Source organism: Pipistrellus hanaki (genome assembly GCF_964339955.1).
Source record: "Pipistrellus hanaki genome assembly, chromosome: 1".
Taxonomy (NCBI): Eukaryota; Metazoa; Chordata; class Mammalia; order Chiroptera; family Vespertilionidae; genus Pipistrellus; species Pipistrellus hanaki.
Window position 1 is genome coordinate 149,930,162 of NC_140503.1, and position 17,412 is coordinate 149,947,573.

The following is a 17,412-nucleotide window of genomic DNA, read 5'->3' on the forward strand; positions in this document are numbered from 1 at the left end:
AGTCATTAGCATATGATGTTTTGATTGTTCAATCAGACACTTAGCATATTAAGTTTTTATTATATAGGCTTTGTGGATGTTTGTGTATATAGGGTGGGGCAAAAATGGGTTTACAGTTTTTCATCTATACTAATAAAAGGGTAATATGCTAATTAGACCAGGAGACCTTCTGGATGTTCTTCTGAACAAAGCCATGGTGGTGGGACAGAAGCAGAGGAGGTTAGGGGTGATCAGGCTGGCAGGGGACTGCAGTTGAGGGCGAGCAGGCCGGCAGGAGTGGGCAATTAGGGTGATCAGGTTAGAAGGGGGACAGTTGGGGTTGATTAGGCAGGCAGGCGAGCGGTTAGGAGCTGTGGGATTGTGCCTTCAATCTGTGTGGTCCCAGATTGAAGAGGGTGCAGGCTGGGCTGAGGGATAAACCCCCCCCCCCCCCCCCCCACACACACACACACACATCAGTGTATGAATTTCGTTCACCGGGCCACTAGTATGGATGATAATACAATAATTAATGAATAGTACAAGAATAAACTATGTTTCATGTACGCATGCATAAACCTACTCTTGCCCCAACATGTATTTCCTTTGTCCCTCCATTGGCCACATTAGTCTCTGCTGTTTTAGAGCTTAAATCTGGTACAGATATTTATACATAGGTATGTGTACTCAATAATATCTGATCTGATGTGTGTGTGTGTGTGTGTGTGTGTGTGTGTGTGTGTGTGTGTTTAAGAAAATTTAATTTATTAGAAAAAGCAATTTTCTACACAGTCTACTGGCCAAGTGCTCCTTGCAATACAAAGGGTCCCATATTTTTAGTCAAGCTTGGTAGCCAGCCTCTTTGACATCTCTCTTTTTCCAGGAAATACAATTGCTCCTAAGGTACCCTTTCCTATTTTGTAGTCCATAAAAAGATTAGACTTCCTTTCATTGTAACAGCTGGTACAGTTACCCTACAACTCACCCCACCATGAATGGTGGTTCGGGGTCTATTTCCAGGGACTTATCTTTCCACCTATGCACTGTTTCCCTGCAGTATACCTGGCCATGCTATTTCTTACAGACATATACCAAAGTATTTCCTGCATGCTGGCACAAGCACGGATGATTCTGCCTGATCTTGCTTTTCTCAGTAGTTTTGAGTTCAACCTAATTACTGGCACTAGTTTTGTAAAGTTATTAATTATTCATATATTTGAAGACAATGGGTGAAACTTATACATTTTCCTTGAAAACAAAATACCAAATTTAAATATGGCAGGCATATTTTGTATTTAGTATTGACACAACAAGCAAAGCGTGTTATAGTAGAAATCTTTTGTTGCTCATCATTGCAAAATATCGGCATTCTAATTGTTGAAAAAGATGTCTATGAAATGTGATAAAATCTGAACATTAGAACAATCCAGCATCATGGGATTATCTATCTTGGAAAGAAAAGAATCATGTATGATATGTCCCTTCTGTAGAATTTTGTCATTTTGTGAAAGTCGCATCTCTAGAGAAGAAGCTTTTTTGACCACATTTCTACCAAAATCTAACTACCAAACATTTGTGTATTTTTAATGTAAGCTACCAGTACATTTTACCAGTAGAATTCCTATTATTTTTTCCTTGTCACAGAGGCTATAGAAACTCTGCCATTTCTCTGGAGACTATTCCAATGAGTGCCAGCCAACTACCAGCTTTTGCATCTGTTTCTTTGAGGGTGTTCTCCAAAGCCACAGAGGCCATGCTGACCTCCAACATAGTAGACCACAGGTGTCAGAGAGTTAGCACTCCCAGGACAGCTTTGCACCAGTGGCTGGCAGGAACTGGTGGTAAATAACTCACCACCCTCACCTGCGAGTTTATAACTCGGAGAATTGTTATATGCCATTTCCCTGAGTTTCCTGTAGGATTAGCTATTGTGACCCACAGTGGTAGTATGATAATGCTCCTCTTCACTTCCTTGTCTCATCCCCTCTCCTGCCATTGCTTCCAGCACCTTCCACATGAATTATTCACATGTGAATTCTTTTCTTAGGATCAGCTTGGGGACAGTGAACACCATTCTCAGAAAAGAGTTGTTCTACTCCTTAATTGCTGCAAGATTTAAATGATCAATACCATAAGAATTTATCAGTTACATAGCTTAGGGATAGTTTTTTAGTTTGTGGGTTTTTATAGTTTACTCAGAGAAAAATTTTCCATTTTTATTAGGTAAAATGTATCCAATTGTTTTTTTTAAATCATTTCTGGTTCTAGAGACACATTTATTATTTTCTTCTAATCTCACTCTAATTCATAAAAAAAAAAACCCCCACAAAATACAAAAGAAAAAAAACTCATAGTGTTTTTTTCTTTTTTGTTTTTACCTTTCACTTTTGATAGCAGCAGATGAGAAAAGTGTCGATTAAAAGTTGTTTGTTTTTTTCATATCAGCAACTCTTTTCCCCCCCAATACTATTCAGACATTATATTACTTGAAATCAAAACTTGCATTTGGCTATGTTAAGTAACATTAGATCTTCAAACAAACTTTTTTTTTCTTTCTCATTTTGTGCTTCTGTGTGGTACCCTAATACCTCACTCAAAACCTGCATTTAGGAGTGAATATGATAAAACATTGTGAATTTAAGTTAGCATATTAATAAGGCCACCAGTTTACATATTTAAATTTAACTCTTAGTGTGAAAAAATTTGGTCTCTTACTAAATGTGTATGTTGTTGTATTAAATGTAGACAAAAAATCCTCCCATAGCACCAATCATAGGAAGTGCTGATCATTTAGTCGATCTTGGGTTTTGATTTAGGGTAGCAAGATGAGTTGTTGAATAATCTACTTAGTATGGCTGACCTCATTCTTGATCATTTTCTTGGCTTTTAATGTGCTCATGCTCTTATGAAACTTCATTTATTGTCTATATCATTCATTTAGTTTTAATGATATAATAATTTCTACTATTATATTTTGCATATATATTACCTATCCATAGGTCTTCTACTACTCTTTGAGGCATAGATTTAATTTTATTTCTAATTATCTCCCCAATGTACAGAGCTGCAAATGAGGTAGGGAAATTATTCTATACATGTTGGATGAAAAATAAATTTAAAAGATTTAAAAACATATGTTTTATTTTACAAAATATCATACATTCCAATATAAATAGCTTAAGAATGAAACTACTTTTTTTTTCATGTAAGAATATATACTATCAACTTCCTGTATTTATCCTGTTATTTTTTAAAATCCTGAGTAGAGCATTCAGTGATCAGAAACAAAGAAGGTTGATGACCAAAATGAACTCTATTCAGAAAAAGACATGTTTGATTTTACTTATAGTTTAATCATATTTTAATTTTTCTCACAAATTAGAGAATAGTTTTTATTATAGATCTATGCTAAGTTATTTTGATGTATAATTCAAGTTTTATATAAAAGATTAGTTTTTCAAATTAATAATATATACAGTATTATAATTTTTCTTCATAAAATGAAATAAGATATACCAAAAGAAAAACAATTAAATTATCCCCTTAGATCCTTATTGAGAATGATAAGAAGATAATATGAGACTTCATTGAGATACAAATGATAGGTGGAGGGCTAGATTTTGTTATAATAAATCTCACTCCTTCCTAAGTATAGCCTTGCAGTGTGTGCAAATAAAATTTGTTCCTCAGCAAAATTAAAATTGCTTCTTGTCATAGAACTTCAAGGACTCTCACAAATCTTCAAAACCACACATTTTAATTTGAGAAAGCCAAGCAGGGGTCTACTTGAAGTAGCATAAAGTTTGTGATTGATGACATATGGAAAGCCCCACAGAACATGGACTTTTCCAGTGAGAGGGGATCAGGTCATTCAGCCCAATGCCTCAATACAGAGATGCCACCACTGAAGCCTACATCCCTGCGCTTCAGCATCTGTTTGCGGCAGGGCTGGGATGGCATGTATGTCTAGTGGCAACACTGTTTTCCAGTATCTTGTGCTGCCTCCTCACTAAGTCTCATTAGGAGAAAAGAATTTAACCGTTGGTAGTCATCATTTTTACCTCACTGCAGTTTTAGAGGGGGCCCTGAAACAATCTGTGTACATATAGCAAATTAAGCAAAACTGTAACTAATTCAGCTTCTGCAGGAGTTATGAAGTTGGCCAAAAAGGCTTTGAAAGTGTCTAAAAAAGGTTGGCTTCCACATTACAATGTGTGGGTAGGACAGACCATCTGGCCTATTTCTCAAAGCCTGGGATGGAAGCCACTAAAGGTTGCCAACCCCCCATGGTCAGAAATGAGAGTCTCTGACAATACCTATTAATTATGTCATAACACTAAGCTAGCCACATTCACATGCCGCACAGCAGAGGCTCAAGTGCAACTCGTGAAGTTTAAAAATGCTAGAGTATTTGGCCCTTGGATAGTTGGGAATCAATCGCAGAGTAAAAAGGCTTTTTGAAAGTATTATTTTAGGAATTCTACCTTTGAAATCCAAGTTTCAAGTCCTTCATGTGGAGAAGACTGTCGAGCTGACTCACATTGTTGTGCTGCTGGTCTCTGTTTTTCAGGCAGGATGATTCCAGCTCACTCCAGTGACAGCTGCCAAATAGCAGAAGCTCTTTCTTTGAGCCATGGCTACGTAAAACAATAGACCACAGTTAGCACTTCATCTGTCTTTCATATCCCTTTAGCTTGCTTAAAGACATGACTATTTATAATCCCCATTACACGCTAAATAATACCGTGTTTCCCCCAAAATAAAACATCTTACAAAAATAAGACCTGCTTACAGGTTTCCTTCTGAGAGAAATATAAGGCATCCCCCAAAAATAAGGCCCCCCCCCTAGGCTCTGTCTCAGAAACTTTGTGAAACCTAAACTGCAAGAAGTTGTGACTTGGGTGAAGAATTCATGGGAGAAAAATCACCTACAGTTGCATTGCAAATGCACTGCACGCAGGCTACCTTGACAAGAAGTACTCATTTAAAGACAGTGCTATTGCTAAACATGGGAGATTTGGTCCACTGATTCTGAAAGAAATGGAGTCACAAGAAATTCACCAGGAAATTCAGGAATTGGATTGTTATGATGATGTTCCAGAAGATAATGACATGATTGTCATTGAATCAATGAGTAAATTCTTGATACTGTAGGATTCACAGTTTGTCTGGTTTGTGTTGACAACTACCATACTATTGTACCGTATACAGGAATAAATTTTCTTTATTTTCATTTAACAATAAATGTGTACTGTATTCTTCTTCATGGAAAAATAGGACATCCCCTGAAAATAAGACCTAGCGTGTCTTTGGGAGCAAAAATTAATATAAGACAGTCTTATTTTTGGGGAAACAGGGCATTTAACGAAGGCTAGTTTTTAAGGTTGTCAGAGAAATCACATAATTCTACTGTCAGGACATGAGAAAAAGCACAGTGCAGTTTCCCGCAACTTTCCCGACCCTGCTGAGGTATGCGTTTTGCTCATACATTTGATCCAATTTTGACCATGACATTGTGAGGAACAAAAGGTGACAGCGGTTCATTCAGAATCTAATGCTGTTACTGACAAAAAGCTAAAACGTGTCTAAAACAGCGCCGGAGAGGGGAAAAGCAAAGTAAATTGACATATCTTGACCAAAGGTTCAAAATAAAGAGACTTTAGAGAACTGGAATACTAAAAAATATATTATTGATCCGTTAATTATGATCTGGTAAATCCCTTTGATGGCTCCTCGACTGCGAGAGTATGGAACATCATTACACTCCTCCCATGTGAGATCTGCTTAAGGGAAAGATAAATCACAGTATGTTCAGGGTTCCCAAACTCCTGAGTGTCACATTTATTAGTCCAGGAGGTTTCACAAGTGGTTGGAGAGCCAGGAAATATTTGCTTTTCTTTCTGATTCTTTCAATTTCATATTAAAAGGTAGGGACATATCAACAAGTTGGGATCAGATAATACACATTTCTCAGGCACAATGTCCAGACAGTTTGCCAGAGAAAATAATCCATTTGTAGAATGTTTATTTGTTCATTTTAAGGTGCTTATTTGCTGGCTGGAAACCAATGAAAGGTAATTCTTTTATCAAAAGCAGTGATGCCAGGCCCAGCCGGTGTGGCTTAGTGGTTGAGCATTGACCTATGAACCAGAAGGTCACAGTTCAATTCCCAGTCAGGGCACATGCCCATGTTGTAGCATGCAGGAGGCAGCTGATCAATGATTCTCTCTCATCATTGATGTTTCTATCTTTCTTTCTCCATTACTCTCTGAAATCAGTAAATCTATACCTCGTATATTATATTTTTTTTTACAAAGCAGGGATTCAGGCAGAGAGAATGTTTATTGTTTTCTTTCTGAGTTCTTGTGACTATTTGTGTTTTATTTTTTTAGAAAGGAAAGGAACTAATATATTTTTATACCTTATGTGTTCTAGATGCTTTAAAAGTATTTTCTCATTTTATTGTCAAAGGAAATACGTGAATCAAGTACTTTTCTTAAATAATGGATATGCATACCATATTAAATTGAACGATTTTACTAAAATTCTGTTTTTATTTCAAAGACTTTTGAAAATCCAAAGCTCAAAGGTCACATCAAATAAAAATCACTACCTCTTGAATTTCATTCTCTTAAATTGCAGGGTACCAGGATGTGAACTTTGGTATGTCAGTTCAAGCTGAGATTTTCAGATTTTAAAACTCTTGACATTGGAAAGATTGGAAAAACACTTTTTAAGGATAGTCCTCCACAGTGTTTGAGGTAAATTCAATATCTCTCCTTCTGTAGTGATTCCCAATTTTGGTGGCCCATTTTTCAGCCTACAAATATTGTTATAAAAGTAGATACAGCTGAAAATAAAACGAATTTTACTTATCTTTGGAATAAAGGGAGTCATCTTAGATTCTCTTACAATATCAGGCACTCCTTACACAAAGTCTCATTTGGAAAAGACACATTAATCTGTTACAACTTTAATCATAACTAGATATGGATGCTTATAGAGGTCAACTAAAAGAGTTTTCATTAAAAAAGGTGCAATGGAATTTTATCATCAAGCTTCTACATAGCAAAGGAAACAATCAATAAAAAGAAAAGACATTTACAAGTCATATATCTGATAAAGGGTTATAGCCAAAATACTAGTATATAAGAAACTGCTACGATTCAATAACAAAAACCAAATCCAATTTAAAAATGGGCAAAATAATCTATTAGACATTTTTCCAAAGAAGACATAACAAATGGCAAACAGATATATAAAAAGCTGTTCAACAGCACTAATCACCAAGGAAGTGTAAATAAAAACCATAACGAGATATCATCTGACACATTTAGAATGGCTTTTATTAAAAGGCAAGATAACTAGTGCTGGCAAGGGTGTGGAGAAAATGGGTGGCTTGTACACTCTTGGTGGGATGTAAAATGGTATAGCCATATGTAACAACTAGAGGCCTGGTGCACAAAATTCATGCACTTGCGGGTCCCTTAGCTTGGCCTGTGCCCTCTCCCAGTCCGGGGGCCCTCAGAGGATGTCTGTCTGCCATGGAAGTGGGAGAGGCTCCAGCCACCACCACTGTGCTCACCTGCCATGAGCCTGGCTTCTGGCTGAGTAGTTCCCCCTGTGGGAATGCACTGACCACCCCGAGGCAGGTTCTGCATTGAGCATCTGCCTCCTGGTGGTCAGTGTGCATCATAGACACCAGGCTCTCTGATATCCACCAAGGGATCCTGGATTGTGAGAGGGCACAGGTCAGGCAGAGGAACCCCACTGGTGCATGATCAGGGCCAGGGAGAGCCGTGGAAGGTTGGCCAGCTGGGAAGCGACTGTGGAAGGGCTCCAGGGTGTGTTCAGCCTGTCTTGCCCAGTCCTGATCAGCTGGACCCCAGCAGCAAGCTAACCTACCAGTCAGAGAGTCTGCCTATGGTGGTCAGTGCACATCATAGTGACTGGTTGACCAGTCGACTATCTGCTCCTTGGTGGTCAGTGCACATTATAGCAAGTGGTTGAGCAGCCTTAGCATATTACACTTTGATTGGTTGAATAACCAACCGGATGATTAGATACTTAGCATATTAAGCTTTTATTATATAGGATAGACCTACCAGTTGATCCAGCAATTCCACATCTGGGTGTTTATCCAAAGGAAAAGAAATTAGCATCTTGAAAAGATATCTGCACACCTATGTTCATTGCACCATCATTTAAAATATTTAAAATATGGGAACAAAATAACCTAAATATCTGTCAATGAAAAAAATGGCTAAAAATATGTAATACACACAAATATATACACACATTAAGTTAAAATGTGAGATGATGGATTAACACATTGTAGCAATTGTTTCATATTGAAAATGTTTATTAAAGCATCACATTATACACTTTACATATGCACAAATTTTATTTTTCAATAATACCTCAGTAAAATTGAGGAGTGGGAAAGAAAGAAAAAAATGAGAAAGTTTTAAGAAACAAACATCATTATGATTTTAAGTCTAATCATCAGTATTAAATATAAAGACTGCTTAAACTCCAAAATAGCTATTTAACTTTCTATTATATATTTTCTATTTAAAAATCATTCTGCTTTCTTTCCCTATAAGTCCTTAAAAATCATACATTGGTATTTCAATTAAAGTTCTCACTCTGGTGACCAGGTAAATCTAGGAAAGTGATAGTAACTCAAACCTTAAAATAAAAAAGTGAGATAATTGAATAATTCATAAAATAGGAAGACAAGAAAGTGAATTTGCTACTTCAGATTCTAAATGAAATTTCAGTTACAGTTAAAAATATAGTATCTGGTTCTGATAATTGAGAAGTTATTGACATTACTTCGTAATAGTAAGTGTACATTAAAATATGTACTTGCTAAAAAAATTCCTCTCTTTACTTAAAAAATTGAGATATATACCACATGATTTAAAAATTGTGTATCTCTTCTGATCACTCCAGCATTTAGCTCTATGTTACTGCTATAAGCATTTAGCCTATTTCCACATTCCTTCCTAGAACATTGAATAAATACTCTGTAGTTCCCTGCATTTTTAGCAAAGTTTGCATTTATTGTTGGCTCATATTACTTACTAGAGGCCTGGTGCACAAAATTCGTGCATGGGGGGGAGGGTGTCCTTCAACTCAGCCTGCATCCTCTCTAATCTGGACCCTCAAGGGATGTCCAACTGCCCGTTTAGGTCCAATCCTACCTGTGATCTCACAATCCAGGACTACTGGTTCCCAACTACTTGTCTGCCTGCCTTCCTGATTGCCCCTAACTGCTTCTACCTGCTAGCCTGATCACCCACTAACCACTGACCTGCCAACCTAATTGATGCCTAACTGTTCCCCTGCCAGCCTGATTGCTCCTACTGTCCTCCCCTGTAGACCTGGTCACCCCTAACTGCCCTCCCCTGCAGGCCTGGTTCTCCCAACTGCTCTCCCCTTCAGGCCTGGGTCCCCCCAAACTGCCCTTTCCTGCAGACCTGGTTTCCCCCAACTTCCCTCCTCTGCTGGCCTGTTCACCCCTAACTGCCCTCCCCTGCAGACTTGATTGATCCCAACTACCTCTCTTGTAAGCCTGGTCCCTCTCAGCTGCCCTCCCTTTCAGGCTTGATCACCCCCAACTGCCCTCCCTTGCAGACCTGGTGCCTCCCAACTGCCCTCCCTTGCTTGCCTGATCACCCACAACTTCCCTCCCTTGCAGTCCTGGTCCCTCCCAACTACCTTCCCCAGCTGGCAATCTTATGGCAGCCCTCTTGTGTCCACATGGGGGCAGCCATGTTTGACCACATGGGGGCAGCCATCTTTGACCACATGGGGGCAGCCATCATGTGTATTGGAGTGATGTTCAATTTGCATATTACTCTTTTATTAGATAGGATAGAAGCCTGGTGCATGGATGGGAGCTGGCTTTTTTGCCCTAAAGGGTGTCCTGGATCAAGGTGGGGGTTACCTTGGAGCATGGGGCAGCCTGGGTGAGGGGCCTGTGATTTGCAGGCTGGCCATGGCCCCTGGAGATCCAAGCAGAGGCCTTGGTATCTTGGATTTATTTATCTTCTATAATTGAAAATTTGTAGCCTTGAGTGAAGGCCAGTGTTGGCTAGGAATCTTGGCTTCCTCCATCACTGGAGAAACCCAAGCCTCCCTCCTGCTCTCCATGACTGCAGCCATCTTGGTTAGGCTAATTTGAATACTCACTCCTGATTGGCTTGTGGGCGTGGCTTTTGGGCATAGCAGAGGTAGGTCAATTTGCATGATTCTTTTTTATTAGTGTAGATGATATGACTTTGTGAAAGATTGGTTCTTATGAATCAATGAATATATAGCATTGTTGCCCTTGAAAAATGAATTTTTTTGTTATGCATTGCGTTTAAAGCAAGAACTCAAGATCATAGAGGGTCATTTTATTGAGTAAGGTAAAGAGTCCTATAAGGTAATTAGATTTCATCCACAAATTATGAGTAAATATCAGTATTAATTCATAACTTTATTAGATTTTTTTTATATGAACATTAACTTTTATTTAGTCATTATCTTGTTAGGGCAAATTTCCAAAATATAGCCATCATATATTTTACTTTTCCCATGCCATTGGGAAACTCAGAAATAAACAAAAACTAAAAACCTATAAGCATGTTAAATTTTAGTAAATCTAAAAACAAAAAAGTGCTATTATTGCTTCTATATTTTCAGCTTAATAGTGATTTTTAATAATGAACTAGGGTTTATTGTCATAAATATACTTAGTTTTAGTAAAATTTTTGGTAGGAGTACAAGTCAAGGTGTCAATAAGGAAAGGTAGGTTTTGTTGTTCTTACATTACTACCCTGTTTTCCCAAAAATAAGACAGTGTCTTATATTAATTTTTGCTCCTAAAGACATGCTAGGTCTTATTTTCAGGGGATGTCTTATTTTTCCATGAAGAAGAATACAGTACACATTTTTTGTTAAATGAAAATAAAGGAAATTTACTCATTTATTCAATGACAATCATGTCATCATCTTCTGGAACATCATCATAACAATCCAATTTCTGAATTTCCTGGTAAATTTCTTGTGACTCCATTTCTTTCAGAATCAGTGGACCAAATCTCTCATGTTTAGCCTAGGGGGGCCTTATTTTCGGGGGGGATGCCTTATATTTCACTCAGAAGGAAACCTGTAAATAGGTCTTATTTTTGGAGGATGTCTTATTTTTGGGGAAACACGGTAGATACAATGTTCATCTCCTTTAAATATAGACAAAAATTATGTGATATATTTACTAACATATTCTGATTTGGGTTGTGCTTTTACATATAATGGAAAGCATTTATTATTCAATGTAGGCTTCCTCTGATCTGTTTCTGTCATTAAAACATTTCATTGATCTTTCTTATTTCTATTATAAATTGAGGAATAGCAAAGACAAAAAATAGTCTACTTTTCTCATAGCACCTAGCTTTGCACTGTCAGAAATGTCACAGGTTAATGGTACAGCTCAGCTCCATTTATCTTATTCTGACAACTCAACCAAGCTAGCACAATCTAGTAAAAACATTCTTCCAGACCAGGTGACATTTTTGGCCTTTGTTCCTTTCATAAGGTGGCTATGAGAGCCTTTATTGTGCAATAACTTTGCACAGAAACTTTTTGCTTTAGGGTTTATTTGTGTTTTTTTAGTAATTAGGGGGAAATAGTTTTTAGAATTTAAAATCATGTCTCAAATATAAATATACAGAGTAGTCTTTTACTTTCAGGTAACCTCAGATTATCTAAAAACATAGGTATATTTAAAATATTTATCATTTAAGAGCTGTAAAAGTTAGAGAATCTAACTTTTTAGTTGCATAAACAGTTACTTTTTAATGTTGAAAAGCTAAATTTAACACTAGGATTGCTATAATATCTCAGAAGCATTGTTCAGGTCACTTGGTAAATGAGTCTGAATATCTGTGGAATATTTCTCACTATGTTGATGGAAATTTAAACAAGTTATGACACTTGAATATTTCTAAATCTATTTCTTTGTTCTGAATTTGATATTGAGTAATATCTTGCCTCTCTGTCAAGGAAATAATCATATTAAAATAATGACTCTGTAATACTTTTCTCTGCTTTTGATTGGTCAGATTTAATAAGATATCTTTTCCACTGGAATAGAAAATCAATTAAAAACAGAAAGTAATTTTTGTTTTTGGAACAATAGATACATATATATATATATATGTGTATATACCTTACTGTCATTTTCAGAGTAGTTTTTCACATTTTAAAAATAAATTAAAAATGTAGTCCATAGAAATCTTTGCATGATGCCTAATCACAAAACCATAAACATTCTGCATTTATTATTTTGATATAGTCAATTTTCTAAATGATTCATATTTGATTTTTATACTCATAATGTAATCTATTGTTTCTGGAAATAATGAGTTTTTTAAAATAAATTTTATTATATCTTTTATTATATATTATAAGAATTTTTAGGATTAGTAATACAAAAATGATTAGCCATGTTTGAGTTGATTAAAGCCTCCTCTAATAACTCATTGTCTCATAACTGTAATATTTTTACAATGTACTTAAATATTTTGATATTTCAGCTTTTGATAATTAGTATTACAGAGAAAACTAATATTTTATTTTACTGAAGGACAAATATGTTTTATTTACATTCAATCTGAATTTCAAATTCATATCCTGATAAAGTGCATAAAAGTAAGATGTGATTATAATTTAAAATCTTGTTAATTTGGCAATCCTAATTCCTTTTATCTCATTATTCCTGTCTTCTGTCTCATTTCAATATATTGCCCCTATTCTCAGATCTTACAGATGAAATTATTTTTTATCCAAATGTATCTTTACTGTTTTCAAGATTACTGTTCCTTATAACCCTTCCAGTTTTTCAGACTTTCATTCAACCAATGTTTCTGGAATACCTCCTTGGTGCAAATTAATGTGCTCATAAATTCACTTCATCAGCTCAAATCACTCTTGGATTTTTTCCCTATCATTGACATTCTTAAAGTGTGAGTACAGATTCACAACTAACTTTTGGAACAAAGCCACTCTTTTTTTACTATCTTTATCTTGTTTTGCTTCTCAAGGACTTCACACTTCTCTGTCAAACTTTCTTTAGCATATAGGTTTCTTTTCCCCCACAATCAAATTTTTTTTTATGTCATCATTTACCAGTAATATGAATATGCTTAAGCAGTAAAAACAGTAAATGAATAAGCAAGTAAATCCCCCTTTTTTCATTATTGGTGAATCATTCCCTGTATGTGTCATTTGCTCAGAATTATTTATTACTAATGCTACCTTCATAAAATAGTTTGCTTTCTTATAAAATCCATATTTTAAAATAATTATTTGGCTATTTCACTAGCACATGCTATTGATGACTTTTCAAGGCTACTTCTTGTTATTATTACTAGTAGTGGTCCAGTGCATAAATTCATGCACATTAAAAGGAAAGTTGTTAGAAGAAGAATTTTAATGCTGCTATTCGCCCTTTCTCTATAATAGAAGAGTCAGAGATGAAAGAAAAATTATTAAAATGCATATTAAAATAATATATAAATTGATTAATAAATAATAAAAACATGATATAAATGTGATATAAAAACAACATTGATAAATCAATGACTGATAAATTGATTAAACTTATTATAATATCTACCTTTATACAACATTAAGAGTAAAAGCACTTTCAGACTGCTTGACTAATTTTCTTTGTAATGAAATATTTACAACTTTAATGTCACATGCTCTTCAAATTCGAGAGAAAGAAAGCAACCTATAACTGACCATGACTGAAAATGGGTTCAGGTAGGACTATTCTTACTCTGTCTGGATTGGTGCCAGCAAGAGCTTTATATATATCCTGCATGTGCGAGTCAACATTTATTTTTAAATTGCCAGTGCGCGTCATATGTACCGGCTGGTTAGTCGGTCAGATGGATGGACGGTCGGCCACTTAGCCTTCTATACATGTAGATTATTATTATAATTACTACTATCAACTTTTTACTCTAAATTCATTTTTAGTCCTTTTGTACTCTGTGCTATACATACAGGGTGGGACAAAATTAGATTTACAGTTGTGAGTATGTAAAACACAGGCTTATTCTTGTATTCTTATTTATTTATTATTACATTATTTTCTACACAAACAACTATGAACTTACTTTTGTCCCCTCTTGGTTAACATACTGATTTAAAATTGATGCATAAATGTGGGAGATCAAAATCATATAACATTGAGATATTTAATAATATCAGTCTCTAGTCAGTGACAAAATACTCCCAAAGACTTTGCTTAAAAGGTTCATATGGAACTTTTCTTTTAAGAAATGATAAGTAATTAGGACTCCTGGTCATCATGAAGCAATGTAGTTTCTATTTTTTAATAAAAAATTAATCTAGAGGCAATTTGGCCATGAATAAGAGTATTATAAAATGCATCATTATTTTATGTTCCAAGAACAAACCCTAAACTACTAGTTTAACTGTGGTCATTATATATAACACAACAGCCAAGTTAAAGTATGTCAAGTAAGCACCAAAGTAATAACTAAATTCTGACATATATTTGTCCTTCAGTGATTGGAAGACAAATCTATATTTCAGAAATATTAAAATATGAAAAGCTTCTAAGAATTGGTCAAATATAGTAATGCAAAAGTTAGTTACCTACAAGGGCGCACCCATATGATTATCAGCTGATTTCTCAACAGAAACTATGCTGGCCAGACAGGAGTGGCAAGAAATATTCAAAGTGATGTATAGCAAGAACCTACAATCAAGATTACTCTACCCAGCAAAGTTATCATTCAGAATTGAAGGTCAGATAAAGAGCTTCACAGATAAGAAAAAGCTAAAGGAGTTCATCACCACCAAACCAATATTATATGAAATGGTGAAAGGTATTCTTTAAGAAGAGGAAGAAGAAGAAAGAGATAAAAATTATGAACAACAAATCCATTATCTATCACCAAGTGAATCTAAAAATCAAAGGAATAAAAAATCTGATGAACAGTAATAACTGGTGAATATAATAGAATCAGGGGCATAGAAAGGGAGTTTTCTGATAATTCTCTGGGGAAAATGGAAGTGGGGGATGCTGGAAGAGACTGAACAAAAAGTGTACACCTATGAATGAGGACAGTGGGTGAGGTAAGGGCAGAGGGTGGGATAGAAACCTGGTGGAAGGGAGCTATGGGGGAAAAAAGAGAGCAATAATTGTTATAATCTGAACAATAAAGATTTATTAAATTAAAAAAAAGTTTCAGAAATGCACAACTCTCCTCACATCAAAATATTTCTCATTTAGCCTAAGCAGGTTAAATATTATGGTTTAAGTAAATGGGTTAGCAAAGAAAAATTACTTTCCAACTTAATTTAAAAAACATGGTAGTTTGGGTCAATTTCTGGGTTCTCCATTCTATTCCATTGGTTTATATGTCTGTTCTTGTGCCAGTACCAGACTATTTTGAGTATAGTGGCTTTATAATACACCTTGATATCTGGTATTGAGATCCCTCCTATTTTGTTCTTCTATCTCAGGATTGCTGCAGCTATTCAGGGCCTTTTTTTTATTCCAGATGAATTTTTGGAGAGTTTGTTCTAGGTCTGTGAAGTATGCTGTTGGTATTTTATTTTTTTAAAATATTTTTATTGATTTTTTTTACAAAGAGGAAGGGAGAAGGATAGCTAGTTAGAAACATTGATCAGCTGCCTCTTGCACACCCCCCACTGGGGATGTGCCTGCAACCAAGGTACATGCCGTTGAATGGAATCAAACCTGGGACCCTTGAGTCCGCAGGCCGACACTCTATCCACTGAGCCAAACCGGTCAGGGCTGCTGTTGGTATTTTAATGGGAAGTGCATTAAATCTATAGATTGCTTTGGGAAGTTTGGACATTTTAATTATGCTGATTCTACTGATCCATGAGCATGGTATGTTCTTCTATCTGTTTATGTCTTCCTCTATCTCTCTTTTTTTCTGCATACAGGTCTTTTCCCTCCTTAGTTAAGTATATTTCTAGGTATCTTAATTTTTTTGGTGTGATGGTAAATGGATTTTTTAAAAATTTCTCTTTCTGTAAGTTCACTATTGGTGTATAAAAAATGCCATAGATTTTTTGGCATTAATTTTGTATCCTGTTACATTGCCGAATTCATTTATTAAGTCTAATAATTTTTTTATGGAGTCTTTAGGGTTTTCTATGTACAGTATCATGTCATCTGTGAATAATTACAGTCTTTTGTCTTATTTTCCCATTTGGATACATTTTGTTTCTTCTTATCTAATTGCTATGGCTAGCACTTCCAGTACTGTGTCAATCAGAGTGGGCATCCCTGTCTTGTTCCTGTTCTTAGGTGAAATGGTTTTAGTTTTTGCCCATTTAGTATGATGTTGCCTTTACTTTTATAATATAAAGCTTTTATCATGTTGAGATATGATCCCTCTATTCTCATTTTGCTGAGGGTTTTTATCAAGAAAGGGTGTTGGATTTTTTCAAATGCTTTTTCTTCATTAATTGAAATGACTATGTGGTTAATATTTTTCAATTTTAATGTGATGTATCATGTTTATTGATTTGCGGATATTATACCATCCTTGCATCCTTGAGATAAATCCTACTTAGTCATGGTGTATGATCTTTCTGAGGTATTGCTGGATCCAATTTGCTATAATTTTGTTGAGGATTTTGACATCTATGTTTATGAGGGATATTGGCCTGTAATTCTCTTTCATTGAGTTGTCTTTATCTGGTTTTGGTATTAGGATGATGCTTGCTTCATAGAATGAGCTTGGAAGTGTTCCTTCCTCTTGAATTTTCTGGAATAGTCTGAGGAGGATAGGTTTTAGTTCTTCCTTGAATGTTTGGTAAAACTCCCCTGTAAAGCCCATCTGGCCCTGGGCTTTTGTTAGTTGGAAGCTTTTTGATGACTGCTTCAATTTCTTCCATAGTTATTGGCCTATTGAGATATTTAGATTCTTACTGATTAAGTTTTGGAAGGTTGTATTTTTCTAGGAATAAAAACATGTTGGTATACTAGATGCCTTACTAAAATAAATATTTTCTATACTTTTAGAATTTCATATTGAACAAGGTCATGCAATGTATTTCAAGGAGACAAAACTTGAGCCTTAAGAATATTCAATGCATTCCTTTTATTTTTTAAAGGTTATTATTATTTTTTAAATTTTTATTGATTTTTTACAAAGTGGAAGAGAGAGGGATGGAGAGTTAGAAACATCAATGAGATAGAAACATTGATCAGCTGCCTCTTGCACACCCCCTACTGGGGATGTACCTGCAGCCAAGGTACATGCCCTTGATTGGAATTGAACCTGGGACCCTTCAGTCCACAGGCTGATGCTCTATCCACTGAGCCAAACATTTTATGTTTTGACTGAGTAGTGGATGCCTTTA